At 36.1% G+C, this 20,913-nt stretch overlaps 1 protein-coding gene and 1 long non-coding RNA gene across 3 annotated transcripts in view; one reads left to right on the top strand and one right to left on the bottom strand.

Moving 5' to 3' along the window:
* The window catches only part of LOC141378289 (uncharacterized), a 31,650-nt gene extending 20,195 nt beyond the window's left edge, over positions 1-11,455 (bottom strand). The window contains exon 1 of the long non-coding RNA XR_012392422.1: positions 11,397-11,455. This is a non-coding gene — a long non-coding RNA (uncharacterized lncRNA). The remainder of the gene's footprint in view (positions 1-11,396) is intronic.
* A 92-nt stretch (positions 11,456-11,547) lies between these two features.
* Positions 11,548-20,913, top strand: part of cdh6 (cadherin 6) — a 53,563-nt gene continuing 44,197 nt past the window's right edge. The window contains 2 exon segments of one of the 2 annotated variants that reach the window (NM_001013520.1): positions 11,548-11,608; positions 11,698-11,739. The gene's annotated coding sequence lies outside the window, so the exon portion shown is untranslated. 2 annotated transcript variants of the gene reach the window in all.

The following is a 20,913-nucleotide window of genomic DNA, read 5'->3' as shown; positions in this document are numbered from 1 at the left end:
ATTCTGACCAGAACCAGGAAATAAGAACACATCACACCTGTCCTCGGGTCTTTACATTGGCTCCCAGTTACTGTAGGACCTCAATACATTACAGATATGCTGTCTGGATACAAACCTAACAGACAACTCAAATATTTAAGATCAAATAAACTAGAAATTCCAAGAGTTCAGTCAAAGCAGGGTGAATCGGTTTTCAGCTACTTGCCCCTCGCTGCTTCCAGAAATGATCAGATGTGCTCCAACATAAGGCATGTTTAAATCAAGACTGAAAACACATCTGTTTAGCTGTGCCTTTAATAAATGAGCACTGTGCTACATCCGCACTATTTCTCTATGTCTTGCTTATTTTTCATTCTTTTATATCCTGTTTTAACACGTTTTACTCTGTTTTTAATAATTTATATTATTTGTTTTGTGTTTTTATACTTGTCTCTTTTATTCCTGTTTATGTAAAGCAATTTGAATTGCCACTGTGTATGAAACGTGCTATATAAACAAACTTGCCTTGCCTTGTCTTACAAGTCTTGATTCTAACACAAACCCCAATTGTTCAACACGTTGCTGCTTTTAGAGAGAAATGAAAGCTGCTGTTTATCCTCTTTCATATTCATGTGTAATTTACACAAGCATTGTTAGATTAAAATATCAGAAAAAATCCTATACATACAGTACAATCACCCATAGTCCCTCCTCTTGAAGATATCAGGAAAGCAAAAACAGAGATTGTGTCTAAGGAATGTGAATCACTTGTCTACTTGTGATCTACTCAACCAAATGTATCTTACAAGCAGAGCCTAAATCAATTATCTTGGAGAAAAAGAAACTTTGTGACAAAAACCTCTTCAGTAAAGCAGTCTGTGCCAAACGCAGTTCATGGAACGATGAAACAAATGATTTAACTACTGTTCCTCTTAAGAGATTTCACCTAAGAATCTATTATTGCTTCACTTTATACAACTTTAATATATTTTGATGTGAGAAGTGCAAATTGCATGAACTAGTGTGGTTAGTTTGTATGAAAGCTATAATGCTGAAGGTCTAGTCAGAGGCAGCTGTTGAAGAGCTGTGGCAAAAGAATTGCAGGGTCGAGTGCACTCTCCAACCAAAGGTTGCACCAAAGTTAATTACCGTGGGCTGAAGTTATTTTGTGCTCTCTGTGGGATTTCCTCAGTGCAAAAATAAAGCAGTTACTTGTGAATCCATGCCACTTCCTGAGCCCTCAACATCAGAACAATCACCAGTGAATTTTGCCACAGATTTTCAGCAGTTCTTAGTCTTGCGTATTGTAGGCCTGTCATTTTATTATAGGTACACAGTATTTCTGACTAATCCGCTCATTATATTCTCTTCTGTCAAGACAAAACCTCTGTGGGTCATCACCCTTTGGCTCTTTTAAACAGTTTGAAAAAGCAGATTCTAAGGTACTTCAGAAAAAAAGAGGATTATGCCCATAGGCTTTGTAAACCACCAAACACCTGAAAAGGCCTTTAAACAGGCCATACTCTGGCTGAAGATTTTCTCATTTTTGCCTTGTTAATTTGGAGATGGATTTAAACATACCTCTTGGATTAATCGACTGAACAGTCTCTAAAGCTTTTAAAAATGCCAAGTGCTTAAGGGTAGTCTTCAGACAGCCGGAACCGCGCAAGTGTGAAAAGTGATTTTCCTGAGGGACGGAACGGAAATATCCTTATTTGCATTTAGAGAATGCATCAACTTTATGAAATGTTTAGCAACTGTGAAGCAGCGCTTGTGTTGATGTCACAGCACAATTTGGCTTTTAATAGGACCAGAGGCTTAAGCGCGGCATTACATCTTTCCTTCCTCTTGAAATTGTCACTCCGTAATCCCTTGGCAAAGAGTAATGCAGCTAGATTAGTGGGCCAGCCGAGATTTTGGAGCGATCGTCAGAAGGCCTACAATGAGATTGCTGGACCATCTTGCTCACAGCACAAGTCGATGTGTGTTTGTTCATTTGGAGTATGTGTTTTGATGCTATACTGTATGTGTGTGATCTTATGGTGGCTTTGAAATGTGTTGATGATTAGAGCACAAAACACTTGGGGATTTAATAACAGTGAACAGGCTCTGTCCATCTGGGACAGCAAGGAGGGGGGCTGATTAATCCGTAGCTCCGTGCTGTATGAGGGATATTAAGAATGGACAGTTGAAAAAGGACCTGTCTAAATCTACAATGAGAGAACCGTTTCTATTTCGCACGAAAAACAGCTTACAGCTGGAAATATGATTGATTTGATTGCCTCCCGCCCTTCAAATGGTAATTTCCTCAACCCACATGAGATGCCTTTTCAGAATATAAACAAGATTAGATTAGCTCAACACCTCAGCACAAAATCTCATTCAAAATACTAACGTAATCGCCTGTTAATTCGCTTTTCAACAGCCTTTATCACCTGTCAGCATCTTTATCAGAGTAAGACAGTCGAGAGGTAATTGATGCTAATGTTTAGTACAAATCAAATATATTATACAATCGACAGTGGGAAAATCATTTTGACTTTCATCACCACTGACTAGCCTGTTAGTCGTCATTGGAACTAATTTTAGCCTGTTTTGATTTCAATGTGATTTGAAAAATTATAGATAATGATTTTAACTGCTTTTTAAATAACAGGGTACGTTTTTAACCTGTTTCTCATCTTTAGAACTTGCTTACTTTGCATTGTAGCATCTGAACTGTTAAATATGCATGTGCAAATTGGGATTTTGTTTTCTGTTATTATTTTAGGTTATTTATTATAACTGTATTATAACTCTATTATAATCAGTTTTTATATTCTCAAATTTGTTGTCATTTTAAATAAAATCCCAAAACATTTTTAATTACTTTAATTAATAATAATACTTAATTTTGCTTTGAAATTAGGGTAATTAAATTAAATTAAATAAATAAGCTATAAAACAAAAAAGTAAAAGTAATAAAAGTAAAAAGGTGCCATAGAATAAACATGTCAATATGCCTAGCATAGCTAAATAATAAGAGTTCAGTACATGGAAAATGCATGCCATTAGCCTCAAACACAGTTGTTTCCTCATTCTTATGTAAACCACATTAGAGTAAAAAATCATGGAGTAAAAACCCACCCAGGCTCATTCTGAAAATCCAACGCTATATTCACCTTATTCTCAGCTGTCGAGTGGGCGCTGCCATTTGAATCTTTTTGTCTCGCGACTTCCAGTCACATTCACTTCCATTCATTTTTTGACGTTAACAACTGCTCGTTACGCTGCTTGATGTTGCAATTTAATATTTTCTTATTATAATATGCTACTTGGTCTGTGTAGTCATGCAAACATTTGTTTGTTGAGCAAGTAGTTTGGCCATTTTCTGCCGTTTATTATTCCTAGTCATTTCTCCTATAGGCGACTGAATCGGAAGTTCTAAGACAATCGCGAAAACAGGCGCACTTCCGCATTTTAGAATAAGGTCAATACATGGAGAGTTTCAAATATGTCCTAGGAGCTACAAATTTTTGCGATTTTGTTTTTCACCAAAGGCTGCCTTGTATGCTTTTTGAGATCTCAAATTTCTCTCGCAAGTGCCATTCGTGTCTGCTGTTCTCGTGTAAATCCACCAGAGGCTACTGTCAACTGACTGACTGACTGAACAATCGACTGACCTACCCACTTCCCTTAACCCAACCGATAGTTTTAAAAAGCCCTCGTCTGATTTTTACCACATTTTTAGATTTTACCACATTTTCACCCTGTTATTTACTTGTTTATGTTTTGGCCTCTTTTTATGTCTTACACGCTATTTGAAACTGTTCTTCACTTGACTCGAACCCTGTCATTATGGTCAACTCCTCTCTGCATCTCAAGTCCACCAACATACATGGTAAGCTACTGGACAAACTGGTAATAGTGGGTAAGCTGTCCATATTGAGGTAGGCGGTCAGCAGCTAAGCATGAAAGGTTATGGCATCATACCGTACCGTAGCGTTCGTTTTAAAGACAAAATGTAGCCATACGTACTTCTGACTACATAAATGTACCGTATATGGGGCAACAATTTCAGAATGAGCCTATGTTGCAAAAAACAGGACAATTGGAATGAAACTGACGTTCCAAATGAGGTCATTAATAAGTCGATTAATATGTCATTAATATAACATCACGAGCAGCTTGTATTTATGTGAGACTTTTCTTTTGAAAATGTGAGTGGTTTTAAGGAAGTTTAAAAGGGCAGTGATGAGAGTGTGAAGCAGGCAACCGTGCGTGATCATGTCAGAACGCAAAATGCGGAATACATAGTCACTTACTATCCTTCGATTTAGAACCTCATTTATCAGGAGTGACCAATGGTATGGTAGAGATTTTTATTTAATGCTACCCTGAAGAGGCATGAGATTATTTTACCTGTATATTTTCTTAGTATAGCATGTATATTGTGAAATGTGCTACAAATATTTGTGATGAGGCAACAGACACATGTGCACTTTACAAACACAAGTAAACTGCTTAGTATAAATGTTTATGCACACTTATGCGCTCTGTCATATCACTCAGCTCTCACTGTGATTTTTATAGTCATAGCTTATTAATATTCTCAACCCTTCCAAATATGGTCAAAACCAATAATATAATTTTGCGGGCTAATTTCTAGGATCTGAAATGGATCTGTAAAATGGTTTCTATATAATTTTTGTATATTGAACACCTTCTATTTAGTTTTCAATGCATTCTATGGCATCTTTATTACATTATACTTAATGCATTCATTCATCTATATTAAGAAATATTTAATTACTCCAAAGTTATTTTTTGTCGATTTTGTTTAATAATGCCCAAGTACAAACTTGTACGTCCTTCTTGAACTCTTGAGCCCGTGTTTGTCTCTTTCGCTCTTGTTTCCCCATGACAGCAGCCTTATAAATGCAACATGACAAAGTCCATTGAGAAGCACGTCTAATAAATTTTTCCCCCTGCTGTAGTGATGTTGCCCTGGGTCCTGGGGATCTGCTCTCTTGCTGAGGGTGGAAATCACATTCGGCAGTGGCGGAGACGGGTCAAACCCCTGATTCTCCATGCTCAGCAAGAGCACTCGGGACTACTCTTTTAGGCCTCAATGACTCACATTCGGATCCTCAGGGAATAGATACTTTACAGCTCATCTCTTAACTCACCCGCCTTACAGGACATGCAAATAGGACGCCCTTGAAGTTTCAACATTCATTAAAAGAAATCCAGACATTTGCATTCGGAAACATAGAGATGCGAGACTCGGATGTGACAAGAAGTCATCACCATAATTATGAATGTTATACAAACTGCCGTTTGCTCCATGCACATGCTTTTTTTTTTTTTTTTTTGAAATGTTGAAGGCATTGCATGACATATCTGGGCTGCTTATTATTTTGCATTGCGCCCATTGCTCCTTGACTCTGTCTTGGGTGGTATAAGGTATAAGCCTGAGCCAATATGCTGTTACTGATTTAAAGCGGATTATCGTTTGCTGTCCTAAGCCTCAGTGAAATCCTTTAAAATATTCATATTGGCAGACCTGGATTAGAAAACGAAACAACAGAACATTTTTTTTTATAGCTTTGTAGATTGGTTATATATATTTTTATTCGATGCAAAAAAATACACTAGGTTTTCTTGCGAGCTTCCTTACAACCCCTTCATGATTATTTTTTGGTTTAATGAGTGATGGAGTGTGTGTTGTATTCATGCTAGATTAGATAGTGGTCAAAGCAACATAAACATATGCTGAGTAATTGGCGGGTAAAATAGAACATATGTGCTATCTGTTCGTCCTCCATCACCACATTTATACTCATTTTCACTTTGCAGCTATAATCTCTGATAATGGAAATGGCAAAAATGATGTTTTCTGTGTCTGTCTGGCAAACTGGAGTGCATAGAAAGCAGCTTATATCTTTGAATTTAAATTAATAATTTAAGAATATTTTTATATTTTATGATTGTTCACAGCAAGAAGGTCGCTGGTTCGAGTCCCAGCTGGTTCAGGTGGCATTTCTATGTGGAGTTTGTATGTTTCTTCTCAGTGGCGCCCCCAGAACATTTTCTTAGGGGTTGCACACACACACACACACACACACACAAAAGAATTTATTGTAATGTTATTTTTTTTGGTTATATTTTCAGTTATTTTTTACATAACACAGTATATGCCATGTTTAAAATTATTGAAGATTAGGGAATTAATTAATAAAACAAATGCAACTGTAACACAATAATAACTGTATACACGCACTCACTATACAGACCCTAATAATATTATTTATTCATATTCCTTTTTTAAGCCACAATATTATCAATACAGCTTCTTCTATTGATGTCCCTTAAGGTAAATAATAAATTGCCATTGCTGTCTATTGAAGGTGTGCGTGTGCTGTCAGTGACAATCGGGGAGGGGGAGGGGCAGTGATACAGCTACGTCAGTGGCACCAATCAATCAACAAAATTTTAGTGGCTGCTATTTATATATTTGTTTATTAAAATATTGTGAATTTACATAACTACATTTAAATTAATAATATCAACAGCAAAATCATATTGGGGTGGCGAGAGTTTACACAGAGGTGCTCCTGGTTCTCCCAGTGTTTGCGTGGGTTGCCTTCGGGTGCTCCGGTTTTCCCCACAGTCCAAAGACATGCGCTATAGGTAAATTGAATAAACTAAATTGGTCAAAGTTTTTATTTGACTGTGTATGGATGTTTTCCAGTACAGGGTTGCAGCTGGAAGGGCATTCGGTGTGTAACACAAATGCTGGATAAGTTGCCGGTTCATTCTATTGTGGTGACCCCTGATTAAAAAAGGGACTAAGCCAAAAATGAATAAATGAATGAATGCAGTTGGCGATTCATTCCACTATGGCAACCCCTGATGAATAAAGGGACTAAGCTGAGAGAAAACCAATGAATGAATGATTGTTCATAGTAAAATAAAAACAAAATGCTGTAAATTTACTCTATATATACTATCTGAAGCCCACATGATCGAAACCTGTAACCAACGACCAAAAACAAATACTATATAGGTCAATGGTTACAGGTTTGCAACATTTTTTTAAATATCTTCTTTTGAGTTCAACAGAAGAAATAACTCAAATTGTTCTGTAACAAAGTGAAGGTTGATTAAAAGATGATAGAATTTTCAGTGAACTATACTTTAATGCAATAATCTCAAACTCAATTCCTGATGCTCTGCATCGTTTATCTCCAACCACCTCCAACTCACGCCTGCTTAGTAGTCAGTCACTAGTAGTCTTGAACACCTTGATTAGTTGGATCAGCTGTGATTGATAAGGGTTTAAGCAAAACTATGCAGAGCTGCAAGCCCTACAGGAATCGAGTTTGAGACCTTGGATCTAATGGAGTGAAAGAAACTGATCAACATTTTTATCATCAGACTTATTTAACATTATTAATATTTGTAAACCACAACATTTGCAAATGCTCCTTGTGTATTAATTGCCTGTATATTGTGTTGTTGTTGTTTTAACTTTTAACAAGTTCATTTGCATTTTATGAATCATAATGTCAGCTAAAATATATTGTGCAAAAAAAAAAAAGAATGCTGCATTACACTTATTGTTTTGAGGTTCAAGAACCCTCTTTTGTTTATGACCCATGCATCCATGACAATTTTTTTTAAATCAAAAGAATGTACAGCTTTATCAGTATATGGCTGAATATATGTACTTTTCCATTTTTTATTTCCTTTTTTTCATATTTTTTACACATACTGTATGAGCACTTGTAGATTTATTCACGCTGACTTGAGCAAGACTTTCTGCATTGTCAGCAGTCAACTGGAATGTGCATCAGCCATGTCAAAGAATACATTTAGGTCATGTCAGGATTTCATCAGTTAGTATTCAGCTGCTGGGTGTGTGTATTTGTGTAAATGTGTGCCATTTTCAGAGTTCAACATCATGCCTGTAAGCCTACTCGTCACATTCCTGCAAACTCAAATTATTAAGTGTTTCTGGTTTCTCTATCTTTTTTTTTTGTCAATTGTATAGTCAATTTTTGTATTTCCTCTGATGTTGTGAAATGTCTCAGCGTCTTGTGAGCAAACCAATAACAATTTCACATCATTCAAGGCTGCTCCTAAACGCGAGTCATAAATGTGCCTAAACAATAAGTTTATTTGGTCCTCCCACTAACAGGGCCACTAATGAGGCATCATCAGGCCTGAAGGAATTCTTATTGTGTTTGGGGAGTTGTTGGAGTCAACAGGAAGGGGGTTTGCTTTGTTAAAGTGTGACCAGGATTCATGGGGTGTCTGTCTGATGACTGAACATGGTATGTGGCTTTTGACTTTAGGGCTTGACATTTAAGGCATAGTTAACTGTTTTAGGTTATCACAACAGAACTTGTTCACAAGTTCTGTCTAATCCAAAGGCCTCAATCTACTAGTTCATCGGGCCCAGTCTGACAGTTTTGTACATACCCTTAAGTGTTAATTGTTAATAATTAAACAGCCTGTAAATCATTATTTTCTTTAACTTTCCTTATTTAAGCTGGATCTCTAGCTAATAGTCAATGGTCTTAAAACTATTGATCACCCATTGTTGTCTTAGACCACTTTTGAATATCATTATATCAATATATAAAATCATTTTGATTTATTTATTAGTACAATAATTACAGAAAAGGCTAAAATTATTGCTAAATTTTAAGTAGTAACCATAATAATTGTATTATTGTACAATTATAATTATTATGTATTTTATAAATTTTGATTTGATTATTTATTATTATTGTAATGCATTAACAATTAACAATTTACTTTAATAATAATAATAATAATAATAATAATAATAGTAATAATAATAATAATAATTATTATTATTATTATTATTATTAATAATAATTTTATTATTATTATTATTATTATACTTGTAATTATAATAATAAATGAACTAATTAACAATACTGTCTAAATACAACCCAAAATTGGTGACATTGCCCTGTACCCTTAAAAAAACATATAAATAACAACAAACAAATGTAGCTAAATGTTTAAGTGGGCCAATATCCTTACAGATAATACGTGATGTTAAACAATTTGTGATGTTAAACATTTGCTTTTTTTTCTTCAAAAATGTTAAACCCTGATATACTGAATAGTTTGGTTTTTGAAGTTTACTACTCCTTCCTTGACAGTGATGTGGTGGTAGAGGATAATTCAACTTGCTGTCCATAATGTAAGGCTCAAGTACTCAAGTTACCCTCCCTGGGATAAATAATTTAATATTCAGTAGGCATACTATAAAACAAAGGATGTCAGAGAACAATGGTTATGAGCCTAGCAACTGCTGTCGAGACTATATAAACATGTCCCTCCCAAACTTTCAGAACTCTTAAATTCAAGCAGTAATTAACTATTAAAAATAAATTAAATTAAATAATATTTCTGATGTGCCGCCTAACACATTTTAACACATTTTTAGCCCACTGAGTCTATGTATTTACTTGTCTAAATGTGTGCAATTTATATTTATTCTGCTTTTAAATTCCTTTCACTAATATTCTTGTGATTTAATAATAGTAATATTAAATTGTTATGATTTATTTACAAAAGTTTTTAAAGTAATATTTTCTGTCTTTTAGAAGATATATTATATGAGAAACGTGCTTTGTTTACCAAATAACTGGATCTAATTGGATTTGCATTGTAAATATTAAATAAAAAGTAATTTATTTTTTTTATTTTTATTAGTAAATAAATAGCTTTTAGCTATGATACTCCTAAAATCATTTTGCATAAATCCTCAGATTTTTTACCAAATTCTCAGCAGAGATAGCAAAAATTGTCTGCAGATTCTGTCTGGTCCTAACCATATGTAACTGTACAGCTGCTTTTATAATCGGGTCATATCAGTAATTCTGTTATCACTCTTCAGAAAGTGTTAAAGCATCACAGAGCAAAAGAAGTCAGGCAAGGTCTTGAGGGGGTTTTGATTTTCAGCAGAAAAATATACAGACGGTAAAACTTCACTACGAAATGGCAGGCTTGATGCCCACAACATCTACATAGGGGTCAACAGATTTAAGACACCAAGTCAGAGTCTTTGAAACATGAACCAAAAAAGCTTTTCTCAATCTCACATCACAGGTTCAGGTTTCTGAATGTTTAAAGTGATAGTTCACCTCCTAAAAAAGACAGCAAACTGTCATATAGCAAACTCACCCTTATGTTGTTCCAGACCCATACTGTATGACTGTCTTTGTTCAGCGGGACACAAAAGGAGATGTACGAATGACAGCCTCCAGTCACTATTCGCTTTCATTGTATGGAGGAAAAAAAAAGATGAAAGTGAACGATGACTAAGGCTGTCTGTCCCTAATATTCTGCCTAACTTGTCTGTTTGAGTTCCTCTGAAAAGAAAGTCATACAAGTTTAAAATAGCAGGCAAGTTTTTGAACTCAGACATTCAATTATATTGCATACATGGAATATTAAGTCAATATTGAATTAAATTGGGTGGGTTCATGTGACAATAAGGGGGGTCAGTGATGTGCAAAAATCGAATTAATTTCATTAAACTATTAGAATTACTATATTTTATAACCTACAGAAGAAGAAAAAATGTGGGTAATAGTTATTTTAAAAACAACATGCAAATCAAAAAAGCCATGATTTTTATTTTTGAGCCTTTCGATTTTTTGCGACTTCTGGGCTGGTTACTTTATATTGAAGACAAAGCAATAGTGTCAGAAGCAGCAGAATGATTTTATGGCACCATGTTAAACTTTTTGACACCTTTAGGGCACTCACGTACATTACAAAATAAATACAGGCCACAGCTGAAAATGGAGGATGATCTCTCCAATTTTCTCCGAAATTAAATGAAAAATAGACTTGGGCCTATTGTGTGAGCCACTAGGGTTTATGTATTTATAACCACCTGAGAGGATACTGGGGGTCGCGAGTCACTGGCATTGTTTTTTGGGGGGATCGCGAGCTAAAACGTTTGGGAACCCCTGCTTTAAAGTATAATAATGAATGTAGCTACTGTAAAAAAAACAGTGGATTTTTAGTTTCCAGTGTAACAGTGATAATGTCTCTGATTAAGCACAAGAGTATTTTGTACGGACTGTCAATTTTTTTGTTCGTAATCTTTGATGTTTTTAAGCATAAGCATCACCATGTACAACAAGCTTCTACTAAGCAGTATTATTTACGTGTATTGTTGTTTTCCTATTCTTTCCTTCTTTTCCTATTGGACAAAATAAACAAAAAAATAAATAAATAAACATTTGATCCTCTTCAGTGCCACGTGAACTCAAAAAAGTATTTTTTAAACTTCATTATTATTTTTAAATCAGCCTCTTCCTCTGCCGCCAAAAATAGATTTATGACAAACTAAATCAAAGTGAAGAGTTAATAGTACTGACCCAAATCTCCGAACAGACGCGGCGATATCAACTAACGCAGGCTTAATTTTCAAACTACTTTCGCATCACTTAATGTTTATGATATGATCCCTCTGTCACCCGGTGACAGCCAATCAGCGGCTCTGTCGCTCAGACCGCACGAGATTTCGAAGAGAGAGGGTGAGAGAGAGAGAGAGAGAGAGAGAGAGAGAGAGAGAGAGAGAGAGAGATGATGCTGCGCGCTCAGGGGAGGAGAGAGAGAAAGAGAGAGAGAGAGACACGCAGTCTTCACAGTACAGTGTCTTCACAACGCTCAGCGGATACACATCGACTCCAGGACTACTCTTGACTCCTCAACATTGAGGTGAGTGCGGGAAATGATCTGGCTTCATTCTTGCGTTGAATTGAACATATCTGTTTGAACGTGCACGCGCTTCATTTGACCCCTAGACTGCGCTTATTTGCCAGAGACGGACTTTTGTGGATGTGCACGAGGATATAGGCTGTCACAATTGGCCGAGATACTTTTTGTTAAATGTTGGGCAACATAATTGTGTTTAGTAGCTACATATTTGTATGTGTTCATAATATTAACTAGGTTTGCGTGATAGTCCGCGCGCATGAGTTTTGTAAGGCTCGTTATAATATTGCTTGCGACAGTTTGGTTGTTAATATTCCGATGCAAAACGTTAATATCCTTTGTTAAAGAAAAGTTTGGGCTATTGTGGTTGTCTACCTGCATGTTCTACTGTTAAAATAATCTTTATTATATTTCTGCAGCCTTCATCTAACTTGTCTGAATAATAACTTTTTATTGATTATATTTATCCATTGCTGTTGTTGGTTTCAGACAGTTTGAATCACCGGCAAATAATTTAAAAGTGGTGAAAAGTGCAATGAATGTAGCCTATCCATTGCGGGTTGTGAAGTGACTGTTTTTTTTTTACAGAATTTATTGTTGCAATTAACATTTTTTTTGTCTTTCAGTTTTAAAGGGTTGACATTTTATGCTGTGTACTCCATGTCCATCTGTTGTGTGGAGAGGCAGAATAATGTCCTTAGTAATTTCAATTCCAAGGCCTCAGTTTTTATAGATTATAATAGAGAACAGTAGTTGAACTGTATTTTTCTAAAATTGTATTTTTTCTGCATGTCTGTGCAGCATGTATATTTTTTTTTTATCAGTACTTATATCAAAGCCCAAGACTGAGGTTTTGGTCTGCTCTGTTGTCCCAGAATTCCCCTTATTCAGTCAATTGTTAAAAAGAAAATCAAATATGTATAATATAAATAAGCTCATTGTGAAAGAAATGTGACTATTTAATTTTTAAAAAATCATGTTAGCGAATGAGATTTAAAATATATAGATATAGCCTTGAAAAATAATGAATACTAATTGCTAGATATCATTCTTTGCATATACAGTCTATATAATGCATTATTTAAAAAATCCTCATTCAAAAATCACAGATGACAAAAAAAGGAATGCACAAGTCATGGAAATTTAGTGATCAAAAGGTGTGGGAACATGTTCAGACCGTAGCTCTGTTTGAGTCCTTTCATGTTGGGCACCTGTAGATTTCTGGGTGGACTGATTAAAGTTGTTCTATATTATGTAAATTATTCATAAATTCCAGTACATCTCATTCTAATTTATTCTGAGGAAAAGTCACTAGCAAGCTTTTTTATTTAAATGTCTGAGATGGTATTTTAATTTGTCTGTGGTATTGTTTTGTTATATGAATACTAAAAGATATTAATATTTGTTCTTTCCAGTCCTCGCAGCGATGCAGTTTTTAATCCTACAATTTGCTGGATTTGACAGACTGTAATATATCTTAGTCTGATAAATACTGGTTAAACAATGTTTTCTTCAGTAGATACTGCATGGTTGCTTGTACTTTGCCTAGATTTTAGGCCATGATTCTTTTCCCTCATATATTCTGCTTTTTGATAATTCTTCTAATGTTAGGACAATTTTGATAAACGATGACAAAACTGATGGATGGCTTGATTTATTTAAGTCGATTTCGGTTAATAGCATACTGGAAGGCAAAATAAGCAAGTTTCAGTTCTTCTTTATGTGTTACATGTGGTTGTTTATGAATTCTGTACACTGAACCCTGATCCATCATTTTCTAACATTGATGCAAAACATGGGCCTTCCAAGAGATAATGGGAAACCAATGTGTCTACTGCATACAAAATGATAAAACGCAAACTTATCACTTGAATGTTAGTGTTTTTGTCAAAAAAATGCTTTAAAATCCATTTTCCAAAGTCTGCACTGATTGTAAAACCCATGCGACCTTTGACTTGCGTCAAAATTTCCTGACAACAAGCACATCACAACTGCATGGGGAATAGCAGTGCATATTAGTTGTTTGTTGTTATTATCATGGGCATTTTAATTAAATCTCAGATGCTGTCTGGGAGTTTTTTTATTTAGTTGTTTAAACAAAATAAAAACATTTTAATGGCAATTGTCATTGTCATGTTACATTCAAACAAACCACTTTTTATAATAAGATGTTCCAGCACACAATAGACTTGCTTTTTTTAATCAAATGTTTTGCACTTTGACTTAATCGTCTTAATAGTTTGAGAGTTCTCTCAGAGTGTGCGGATGCCTGCATGCAAATGTTTCAGTAGGCTCTGTATGATAATTAGATCAGAGCTATCTGTCACCTGACACGACAATGGCCCTGCAAAAAGCTGTGTTTGCTCACAGGAGATGAAGCAGGATAACATTGATTAGCACATGCACGTGATTAATTTGACTCCAGAGTGACTGGTGAATTTCCATCATGCTTCTACAGTACCTCAATAATGGAACACCTCGCTGCAAATGTAGGTGCTTCAAACAAAACATTCACAAAAAGTGCAACTATAGTTTAAGCCTATTTCCCAAGAAATGGGCAATTTGCTGTTCTGATGTGCAGAACACTTCCAAAATCAATAGAACAGTGTTTATCTACACCCGCTTTAGTCCAATACGAGGCCATTGATTTTCTTTACCAATTCATCGTCCGCTATCTGTTTTCGGTTTCCTGGCTTGTTCGTGTTTCATTCTTGTTGTTTGCTAATTCGTACGGATGGGAATGAAGCAGGTGAACAGCGTCTCGAGTGAATCTTTAAATGGGCCCACAAAGGAAAATGTGCTCAGTTTCCTGCCTAAGATAATACGTTTACGTCTCGCAGCAGGGCGTTGTTATTTTCTTTTCATCTGCACATTCCTATAGGAAACAGCATCGGCGTATGAAAGCCCTGGACATCCTCCATAGCATTACTCCTCACATCAGTCAGTGTGTAAGATGACAGGGCAGATCACAGAGAGTGCGAGTTGGGGGGAATTTGGAGGGAAAAATAGCATTGATGATGAAAAACAAACTTGAAACGGAATTCGCTATGCACAATGAATATTTCTGCCATTCAGGCTGGTGCTTTAGAATAAATAAGGATCGCTTGCTGTCTTTGTGCTGAGTGCAGTGTGAAAAAAAAGAATGCTGATGACAGAGACACCATGCTGGCGGTCCTGCCTGGCCTGCGTTTATGTAAGATGATTTATTTAGTCAGCACATGACTGCTCTGGATGTGACTTGTGACTTTCCTCGTCTTAATCACAGTGACCCTGCTGAATTAGGTTGAATTTAGCTGTACTCAGAATCGACAGAGAGTTTAATGGGTGTGGCACTTTATGAAGCAAACATTTACAATGCTTATATATCTTTCTAATCATCAACAATAAGAGAAATATAGCTCGTGCAAATTCATTCTGTTCATTTACTTGCCCTGAGGCCATTCATGATGTAGAACATAAATAATTATAATTAGCTGAAATCGTTGACCTTGATGATTCATTAAATGTACGTCAGCGCCTACCACAACTTGCAGAGTCAAACAGACATATATGTGAACCTGGACCACAAAGCCAACTTTACGTTGCTCTGGTATGCTAATACATAATATGTGTCAAAATTAAGGATTTTATTTTGTACTAATTAACAAAAATCATAAGAATATTAAGGAAAGGTCATCTTCTATGAGGTTATTTCGTAACTGCCCTTCTTTAAATATATCAAAACTCAATTACTGATCAGAAATATGCATTGCTAAGAAATTAATTTAGTCAATTTTCTCAGTATTTAAATTTTTTAATTCAAATAGTTGCATCTCAGCCTTAATTGGTTCTATCCCACCAAAGCATTAGAAAGCTTAGTTGTGTATAAATCTCAATTTCAAAAACACTTATGACTGCTTGTGTGGTCCAGGGTCACATAAACTGTACAGCAAACTACTGTAAATTCAACCCAGGCTCATTCTGATTACATACCCCTGTATACATTTCTGGAGAAAGCAAAATAGGTCCCAAGAGCTATGTTTATTTAAAGTTTTTGTTTTCTCAAATTCATCAGAGGTCGCAGTGTACACTTTTTCAGATCTCAAATTTTTTCTCTTATGTGCCTTTCGTGCGTGCTGTTCTTATGTAAATCCATTAGAGGCCACTGTCGACTGACTGACTGACCAACCAATGAACCCACCTTACCCCTTCCCTAAACTCAACCGAATTTTTTTCGAAAGCAATCCAGAAAAAGAAAAGCCCTTACGGCAGCCTAATTTTTACTACGTTTTTAGATTTTTCCACACTCTAACCCTGTTTTTTACTTGTTTATTTAATTTTTTGGCTTTTGTTTTATTTTTTCTTACCTACTTTTTATAATCGCTTTATGAACTCGAACCCTGTTATCACGATCAACTCTGCGTCTCAAGGCTGCCAACGAATGTGTCAAGCTACCAGACAAACTGGTAACAGCAGAAAAGCCGTCCATACAGAAGTAAGCGGTCAGCTGGTAAGTGAGAAAAGGAACGGCATCTTACTCCCCAGTAGCATTCGTTTTAAAGACGAAATGCAGCCATACGTAACTCTGGCTGCATAATTCTGAATTTCCAGAAATGTATATAGGGTTACGTTTTCAAAATGAGCCTATTTTGTGCAAATCAGTACCTATTGCAGTTAATGATATATGAAGTGTTACTTAGGTGTTACGAATCGAAACATTTCTGTGCATGAAACTGAAATACTACATTTTTACATTTAAAGCGATGTTTCACCCATTTACTTAATCTCACATAGTTACAAAACTTTTTTTTTGTTTTGTTTTTTGTATTTTTCTGTTGAACACAAAAGAAGATATTTAACTCTCTATTAATAGGGTTGTAAATACTGTTCATTTTCTGACACACAGTAATCTGTCATTGCATAAGACCTCAATACATCATCAGCCATGAGTATTAATTTTGTATATGTTTTTGACATATTGGCTCGGATTGCCAGTACGTTTCAAGAAGCTCCAAGAACCACAGCTAAAAACATCCTTAATGTTCTACTGTAGAAAAGTCACCTACATTTTTGGGTGGCCTGAGGGTGATTAAATTAACAGTTAATTTAAATTTCTGGATGAACTATCCCTTTTAAGATTTCAATATGAAGGCTTTGATTAGAAACATGCCTATTACCACTGAAACACACCAAAGGCTCTATTTTTGGAAATCGTCCTCTAAGTTTTGGCTTGTGTTTGAAGTGACTTTTCATTCATGTCTGCAGTCACTTGCTCAGCTCGGCTGTCTCTACTGATGTGATTTGCTCTGGCTGGTACATGTCGAAGCAGAGTTTCTCCACCTACTGTATCTCGTCAAGCCGTTCCATCACTTTTTATATCTATAAGACATCTCTAGCTGTCTCCAGATGTCCACCATGTTGCTCTAGAAGGGAACAAGTCCCATGTGGATGGAAATTTGTGTGCGGCTAATTATCTAGTGGCTTGTGTTTGAAATACAGCCCATTGAGCGCTACACAGCTCTCTGTGTATTGATGTATCTCCTTCAGCATAGCCTCTTGTAATACAGTCTAGATTTGCATAACTGAGGAGCTTCCTCCCTTTGGAAGTTGAAGTTGTGTCCACAATATGTGGCGGTACCTAATTACTCACCAGAGCTGAGTTGTCAAAAATTGGCTATCTGCGCGGCCAGCATCAAATCACGTAGTCCACTTTCAGGCACAATAATAGGCCTAATGTCATTAATGTTCCTCTCAGTTGTCATGGTTCCTCCAATTGATTGCTTTCTCTTATTACGTACAAGTCAGTCCAAAATGAGGCAGAATGTGCTACAGCTCTCCAATTTTCAAACCCGCCCTGGACGTGTGTGATATGAATTACACCAGCGCCGAAAATGTCCATTCTGTTGAGGAATCACAGTTGTCTCGGAGCTAGATTGGTCAGACAATCTAGCCTGGATATTTTCCGCTGTTGACATCTCGCACTGAAACTGCGATACTGATATATTTACCCTTGGAAAAACAAACTATCACACAAGCAGCACGGCCCAAAAGCAAATAGTTATTACCTGGAAGACGACACAGTCAGAATGTGGTCACAGAAAGGGCACAAGCCCCAAGAGCAAGGTGTAAAAAATACAAACTCCACACGGATTACTGTATTGATGATGTTTTATTTTTTTCTTATGGCAAATGAGGAATTGGATGTTAGGGAAAGAATAAAAAAAATATTTTATGTGAGAAGGTGATGCATCTTGAAGATTATTTTTATGAAACTTTTTGTTTTATTTGATCAATTTATCATTGACGTTATCTTCATCTAACATTTAGTTTTTACTTTGTTAATTATTTATTATTATTACATATATATTATTTATTATTAAGTAGTATTAAAATATATTAAATCTGCTAACATTGAGCTGTCTGAAGTAACAAACAATGGACAGCTCTTTATTAGCTGAAGTAATGAAGAGTAATACATATTGCATTAAAATACATGCTGATGTTTATTAATAAATATGAATTAATCATTGGAATTAAAGATTTTCCAAAATATCAGTAAGTGTATATACGTTTTTCATTCATTACTCACTTCCATTCATAATTCACTCAAAGTTAATAAACCATTAAATGTAATCTTTTTCTTTTTCACATATAAAATATTCATAAATTTACTTGTAGCAGATTTTAGTTTAGATAAACTTCCGTAGTATTTTAATATCACCAGTAGTGGAAAGAGTACTGAAGAATCTTAATCAAGTAAAAGTACCATTACTTACCCAAAAATGTAGCGCAAGTAGAGTAAAAGTATCTGATGTGAATATTACTCAAAGTTTGAGTATAAAGTAGTGCTTTTAAATGTACTCAAGAGTTGTGAGTAGTGAGTATTGCTCTGTGAAAGTCTAATGCGTTTAGATGCAATTTCTGTGTGTGTGTGAAAAGGTAACATTCTGTAGTGCATTTAGTGATTGTTTAAAGCCATTCAGACATCATTCATCTATCATCCAGTTTAAACAGTCTCTGGGCCATTGCGTCTGATGATTTTGGATATCGTCTAGGACACTGTTAATGCATTCAAATGGTTAGCTGCATTTACATAGCGCCCATGTCTTGAGGTTGTTCAGTATGATGAAATGTAGTTTTCATATGTCATTTGATTGGACAGGAATCATAGGACTAATTGTTCTACTTTAGCCAATCCCATAGACAAGAAAAATACAGTAGTGACTGCAGGTTGAAGGAAAATAATGGAGAAAAAATACCAATACTGCACAAAAATGTACTCAATGGAGAGTAACACATTTTTAAAACTACTTGGCAAATCACAAATCCTGAGAAAAACTACCCAATTAAAATAGGTTGAGTATTTGTAATTTGTTACTTTACACTATTGAATATCACCCATTTGTTGCTTAGCGCCTTTACCATAAAATCAAATAAATGAATAATAAAGTAAACAAATAAGATAAAAATGACTTAAATCCGGGGTGACAAATCCAGTTCTGTCAGAGCTTTTCTGATCAACATCCAGGGAAAGAAAATACAAAAAGAAAAGTCTGTTTTTTAATCAACATTCTTTAACCTTTGTTCGCTGCTTGCCTTCGGCATACAGTATACGGTGGCTTTTAATTCAAAGAATTTTCTGCTTGCCTCAATGGACTTATTTATTTGTGGTCACAGAGCGCTGGTATTGTTAATGTCAATAAATGTCATTATCGATTATTTTCGTTAATATATGTTCTTTTTCCCCTTCCTTGACGTGCGAGGGCCTGAACTATAATATCAACAAAGATGCAGAATCAAATGTCAGCGTATTCTGTGATTGCAATCAAGATGACATGGCGTGACCTTTTGAAATGGAAGCATTGTTACCGTGATTGTAAAAATCCTGTCTTTAAGGCGTCTTCAACAAAGCAAGGGTTAGAGGCAAAACAACAACAACACAATGAATTACGACCCAGTCAGGAACTGTTCCATTTAGATACCTTCATGTAAATCCCGGCCGTAAATTGAAATGCTGTCTGGGGGTTAAACAACACAACTCTCTTGTGTTTACCAAGGTAAAGGTGCCACACTTATGAGATATTGTGAGTCTGAGGATGAGTTAATGTCATTGTCAGGCTGTAAAAGGCCCTTCAGGGTAGAACACGCAATAAATATCAACTATGATCCGAGAAACAGTCTCTTCGACTTTGACAGCCTCTGCGAACTCTATTAGCGCAGTGTTTGTGATTTGCGTATTTGTCAGTCGTGGAAGTGACAAGTAAACAAGCACGCACGTAAACGTGCACGCACAAAAGCATCCAGACGCGGAGACATTTGCATTGCAATGGGAGCTGCATTCCAGGGCTGAATCACAATGCTGAAGGGAGGCTGCTGTCTCGTAGGCTCCCGCCGAGCTCTTTAAACAGGCCGTAAAAAACTGCGGTTCCCACAGCTTCTCCTCTGCCTCATGAGGGGGACCCTAAACAAACACCCCACAATGCTGTTACGGGATTACAGGGGAAGCTTTCCAGCTCCACTGTAAACGCCAGGGCCACACTGACACAAAGGTTAACAGGTGTTTTGTGCTATCTATTTGAACAGTCGCACCAAATTGACAAAGGAAGGGCAAGCTGCAGTCTATCACGCGACGCTCTCATGAGCAAATGAATGCTGTGTGGCTAAATAGAGATTTGAGGTGCATTTGATTTTAGCAGGTTTGCCTAAATTGCTTTAATTCACCACACAGTACGGTCTGCTCTAGGCAATTTGTGTGGTGAAAAAAAAAAGAAAACACACGCTTTCACCATCATTATGGGCGACCAGGAAAAGCAGATTCTAAGTCAGTGGCACAACATTGCTTCCAGATCACATTATGGCTTCTCTCGTTACGTAATTAAGAGGACCCATCTGGTACGGGCAGCGCTCCCTGACACTAATTGTGTTGGTGTGCACATGGCCGTCCCATTGAGCAAAAAAAGACCTCCAACATTTGAATCCATTATCTCCTACTGTTCAGATTAAGGAGCACATGTTGGTGGGGAGATTATGGTGGAGGGTCGGTGGGCGCTCGTGTCTTGTCGGGTCATGGCTTGAGGATTAGGTCTACGGTTTGGTTAAGCACTTCCAGCAATCTAGTCACATGCTGGGAATATGTTACAATGTGCTGTGTGTTAACAAGTCACTCCTTTTGTATACGTGTGTGTTTGGATAATCGGT

The sequence above is a fragment of the Danio rerio genome, chromosome 2 (genome assembly GCF_049306965.1).
Source record: "Danio rerio strain Tuebingen ecotype United States chromosome 2, GRCz12tu, whole genome shotgun sequence".
NCBI lineage: Eukaryota > Metazoa > Chordata > Actinopteri > Cypriniformes > Danionidae > Danio > Danio rerio.
Note: the sequence above shows the minus strand (reverse complement) of the source record. Positions and strands in the feature narration are given on the sequence as shown.